Here is a 5,549-nt window from a genome sequence, read left to right as displayed (position 1 = left end):
GACCTACCACACCGGATGTGCAAGAGCTCCACACCGGATAGGTTCGCTTAACCACAAAAGAAAAGAAATGTGCGATCTGTACCTTGCCATCGTGATGATTTGGGAAGTCATCACCATCTTAAAAACTGCCGGGACAGGGATGCCGGAAAAAGATGTCCTTGCCTAGTTTCACTATTTTTCCTGCGGAGAGAACAAAAAGAAAAAAATGTAAAAAGTCGAGAAGTAAAACTATGTAGTTAACTGAAACACCCTGCCTACATAAACACTGAACCCCATGCCTGCTCACATGAAAAAACTTGCCTCTCTAATGTTGCCCTCCATTGCTGCAAAAAAATGCCTACTCATGCTGGACACGAGTTTTGTGAAAACTTGCCAGCTTACTAGAAAAACTATTGTGCATAAAAGTGCCTAACCGCTGAACAAAAATGCCTACATTTTTCTTTCTGGACTTCTAAGAGCAGTCTGAAGCTAACTACATAGTTTCGGCGTAATGGTTTGGACTTGAGTAGGTCGAGAAGAGACTTGCTTCGGCGTAACTGCTTCAATCTGTCATGACATGTATAGTTTTAAGAGCAGTCTGAAGTTGCTTGTCCCTGACGAAACACAAATTCCCACAATTCAGATTATGAAATGATGAAAATGAATCAAAAGTTGTTAGAACTTCATGGAATTTCATCACCAGAAGCTGTAACCCAAGATTCAGTCAAGCCGTTGTGGCTTTGCATATCATCAGACTGCCAAAAAGAGTCCAGGCAACCACACAACTATAGTTAAAAGACACAGACCTGAAGCACACACACAATGACACAAACCAGCAATACGTTCCAACCAAACTTGCCCCCTCCATTGCTGCAAACTATTCCTACTCATGCTGGGCAAGTGTTTATAAAACTCGCCTGCTACTGGAGACACTAATACTGCATAAGTGCCTAAAACGTTGACAAAATTGCCTACATCCCTGTGAACTGAAAAAATTACAACTAAGACACACCACCACCACCACCACCACCCCCTGGATACTAACAAACATGCTGTGAAAAACCATTAAAATTGTCTTCCTCTGAATTGTGATGCGCTACACACAAATCTGAACCTACAATTTCGACAGGGGAATCCCACTCTGTTCAATGGTGCGCTACAATTTCGAGACGAAAAAAATGTGTGGATGTTGCGGGATTGCACGCGGGCTCGAAGCACGAGCGACACACCTGACTCCCCCCAACTATCCGCTCCCCCGCTCGTCACCGTTGATGACACCGCCGCGTCGGCGAAACCCCCCTGCCACCTGTTCACGAGCCGAGGCCGAAAAAATTGGAGAGGGTTAGAGCGCGCGTAGCTTACCTTCTCCACCCCCCAGGAGATGTAGCAGCTCGCCGCTACCCCATCGTCCTGCCCCGTCTCCTTCCACGGCACTTGTCGCAGGAGCGCCTCTAGGATGGTTCGCGTCCGCGTGGTAGTTGGTGTCGTCGAGCTTGTCGTATGTATGTGCTCCACCCCTTGAATCGTCCCCGTGGTCGGGCTCTCGCCGGCGGCGGACGCCGACGACCTAGGGTCTAGGGATTTCCCTTCCTCTATTCGTGTTGGATGTGAGGAGGCGGAGAGGGGGAATGGAGACGACGGCTAGTTGGGCGCGTTTCCCCCTGAATTTTGGATGCGACAAAACCCTTCTCTTCTCTCCGTCTGAAACTGCCCTCCACGTGTCGCGATCGTCAACTGAGATGGACGGGCTGTGTGCGGCCGCTCGCAGACGCTGAATCGCGCGCGCGCGTGGTGCAGCGTTTAGGCGCTGACTGGCGCGTCCTCCTTTGCTTTTGGTTCCGTCGCGGGTGGCTCCTTCAACCACGCGGTTGTTGACGACGACGCCATCCCCGACGGCCGGCCAAACCTCCGCATTTGCTGTGCGCGGGGGTTCTCCGCTGCCTCTTGGCTCTCGGCGTGCCGCTCCCCAGCCGGCCGTCGAGCCGCCATGGCCGCCGCACTGGCGCATGGAACTTGGCCACACTCAGACTCGCAAACGGCGCGGCTTCAAGCTCCGGCCTTCTCGGTGGTTCTTCCTCACAGCATCTCCACTAGTGCCCCAGGACCCTCCCATGCACCTTTTTTTAGCACCGGCAGGCAAAAAAACTTTCCAGCCAGGCCCCACAATCTCATTTTGCGCCGGATTTCGTGATTTTTACCGCCGGCACGCCCACCCCACACCTAGCTCCGTGGGGGCAGCCGGGGACGTTGGCATCTGCTTTTTCAGCCGCTGCCCCACTTACCAGCCCCTTTCTCCCTCCTCTCCTCTCCTTTTCTCTTTTCTCTCTCCTGTCTCTTTTCCTCAGCCGCTGCCCCACCTACCGCACACAGCTGCGCGGTCGGAGCGGAGAGCTCACGCGGCCGGCCACCGTCGTCTTCTCCTCGCCACCGCACGCCAGGGGGTGCGCCTCCGCGGCCTCCTCTCGCCCTCCCCTCGCTGGCCACCGCGCAGCCCAGCTCAAGCCCGTCGCCTGCCACTACCGCTCGTCGCGCGCTTCGCCCTGGCTGCCGCGCGCCGTCGCCACGCCTCCTTCCCCGCTTGCCGCCCCGCGCCTGCCTCCCTCCCCGCTCGCTGCCTCCCGCCACCGCTTGCCGGCCTCCACGGCCGGGTCGGGCGACCTGGCGGACCCCGTCTCGGGCGGGAGCTCCAGCTCCTCGGGCTGGAGGAGCAGCGGCGGCCTCCAGCAGCGCCGTGCCCTGCTCCTGGATCGCGTCGTGCCGCGCCTTGATGGACGCCACCTCGTCCTGCGCGTCCTGCACGCGCCGCAGCCACGCGCGCGGCTGCTCCGGCTCCGGCGCGCCATCCAAATGCCTGAGCACGTCGGCCCGCAGCTGCAGCAGGGCCTCGACGGCGTCGTCGAGCTCCTTGACGCGCTTGTCACCGTCGGCCAGCGGCTGCCACCACTTGCCGAAGAAGAGCACGACAAGCGCATCGCCGAGGGCGAGCGTTGCGAGCACGGCCGCGAGCTGCATCTCCATCTCCGGCACGTGGCGAGGTGGCGAGCAGCGCGTCTCCAGCCCGTGCAGCTCGACAGACCCGGCATGGTGGAGGCGCGTCTCCTTCCCCGTCGACGCTCGCGCTCCTCCGCTGGCTGGCGGTCGTGGACGCCGCCGCAGTCAAGGTGCTCGACAAAATGCCGCTCCGTTTGTGGGAGTCCAACACTGCTCGTGGAGAGGCAACGAGTGGAAAATTTGGCCCCCTAGACCAAAGTTCTCGTCGGCAGCCCCCCAGAGGCGAAAAAAATGCCTCTTGGGGGGCAAACGGCTGGAGATGCTCTTAGAGGAAGACGAGGGAGCGCTTGCTCCCTCCACCCGTCACCGGTGATGCATCTGCCATGGCGGCCTCCGCGTGTGTTGGTCTCGGTCGCATCGCGTGATTTGGGGGATGGATGCTGGGATTTCTCTGGTCACTCTCTCCCTTATCCGACCAGTTGACCAGACTAGTCTTAGCGGAGCTGTTCGGCACTCCTCCAGCTCCGTGAAATCTCAGAATCTGTGGAGCTTCTTTTTCCTTACTTTGTCATTTTTAGCTACAACTTCACCAACTCCTGGAACGGACTTGGGGAGCGGAGAGTCTTCGAACAGACATAATCCCATTTATTTGCTTAAGGACGCGACTAACTTCCGATCAGTCGGAATTTAGTAATAAATCCAAATGAGTCTCATTACATGCGCATTGGGCTTTTTTCAATTAAAAAACGCATGCACAAGAGAGCAGAATATTCTTCCTTAGTAACTGGATGCATGCATATAGCACGGAAATGATGATATCAACAAAGATTCCATCAGAAATTAAAATTTCAAAATGTTTTATAGCATGAACCGTCGCTCCAATGAAAAAGGTGTTTTCAAAAAAAAGTTTTGTTTCGATGAGACATTCGAAATTAGATCTCATGTTGATATGTTTGGACGACTTTCTTTCCTGGTAAAATGTTACCATGCTTGTGAAGGAAATATGCCCTAGAGGCAATAATAAAGTTATTATTTATTTCCTTATATCATGATAAATGTTTATTATTCATGCTAGAATTGTATTAACCGGAAACATGATACATGTGTGAATACATAGACAAACATAGTGTCACTAGTATGCCTCTACTTGACTAGCTCGTTAATCGAAGATGGTTGAGTTTCCTAGCCATGGACATGAGTTGTCATTTGATTAACGGGATTACGTCATTAGGAGAATGATGTGATTGACTTGACCCATTCCGTTAGCTTAGCACTTGATCGTTTAGTATGTTGCTATTGCATTCTTCATAACTTATACATGTTCCTATGACTATGAGATTATGCAACTCCCATTTACCAGAGGAACACTATGTGTGCTACCAAACGTCACAACGTGACTGGGTGATTATAAAGGTGCTATACAGGTGTCTCCGAAGGTACTTGTTGAGTTGGCGTATTTCGATATTAGGATTTGTCACTCCGATTGTCGGAGAGGTATCTCTGGGCCCTCTCGGTAATGCACATCACTATAAGCCTTGCAAGCATTGTAACTAATGAGTTAGTTGCGAGATGATGTATTACGGAACGAGTAAATAGACTTGCCGGTAACGAGATTGAACTAGGTATTGAGATACCGACGATCAAATCTCGGGCAAGTAACATACCGATGACAAAGGAAACAACGTATGTTGTTATGCGGTTTGACCGATAAAGATCGTAGAATATGTGGGAGCCAATATGAGCATCCAGGTTCCGCTATTGATTATTGACTGGAGACGTGTCTCGGTCATGTCTACATAGCTCTCGAACCCGTAGGGTCCGCATGCTTAAAGTTTGGTGACGATCGGTATTATGAGTTTTTGTGTTTTGATGTACCGAAGGTAGTTCAGAGTCCCGGATATGATCACGGACATGACGAGGAGTCCCTAAATGGTCAAGATGTAAAGATCGATATATTGGACGACTATATTCGGACATCGGAAGTGTTTCGAGTGGTTTCGGAGAAAAACCGGAGTACCGGGGGGTTACCGGAACCCCTTGGGGAGTTAATTGGGCCTCATGGGCCTTAGTGCAAGAAGAGGAGGGGCGGCCAGGGCAGCCGCGTGCCCCCTCCCCCTCTAGTCCGAATTGGACAAGGAGCCCCCCCTTTTCCTTCTCCTCCTCTCTCCCTTCCTTCCCTCTCCTATTCCAACAAGGAAAAGGAGGAGTCCTACTCTCGGTGGGAGTAGGACTCCCCCCTTGGCGCGCCCTCCTCCTGGCCGGCTGCCTCCCCCACTTGCTCCTGTATATACGGGGGCAGGTGATGGGGTCATGTACCTAGGGTAGGGTCATGGACCTGATCTAAGTACCTTACCCAAGGACACCCTTAGAAGAGGTCGACTGGACTCACTCGACTGCATTGAAGGACTCGACCATGAAGACTCACTCGACCACCAGGAGGTCAAGAGGCACTCTGCACTGCAACGGCCTGTAATTAAGTAGGCTTTATGATAGTAAAGACACTTTATGTGGGGCGTTACCAGTAACGCCCCAGACTTAACTCACCTTAAACCCTCTCCTACGTGGGCTGGCTGGGGTCC

The 5,549-nt window shown here is 53.1% G+C and overlaps 1 long non-coding RNA gene across 4 annotated transcripts in view; it reads right to left on the bottom strand.

Annotated features, from left to right (window-relative positions):
* Positions 1-2,320, bottom strand: part of LOC119362336 — a 6,231-nt gene extending 3,911 nt beyond the window's left edge. Inside the window, exons 1-2 of one of the 4 annotated variants that reach the window (XR_005173356.1) lie at positions 1,342-2,320; positions 83-180 (exon numbers count right to left, since the gene is read on the bottom strand). This is a non-coding gene — a long non-coding RNA (uncharacterized LOC119362336). Of the gene's footprint in view, positions 1-82; positions 1,266-1,341 lie in introns of those variants that run through there. The other 3 variants (XR_005173357.1, XR_005173358.1, XR_005173355.1) reach the window with 3 other exon arrangements.
* Between the last annotated feature and the right edge of the window lie 3,229 nt (positions 2,321-5,549).

Source organism: Triticum dicoccoides, chromosome 2B, assembly GCF_002162155.2.
Source record: "Triticum dicoccoides isolate Atlit2015 ecotype Zavitan chromosome 2B, WEW_v2.0, whole genome shotgun sequence".
Lineage (NCBI taxonomy): Eukaryota > Viridiplantae > Streptophyta > Magnoliopsida > Poales > Poaceae > Triticum > Triticum dicoccoides.
The sequence above is the reverse complement of the archived record's forward strand: the minus strand, read 5'-3'. Positions and strand labels throughout refer to the sequence as shown.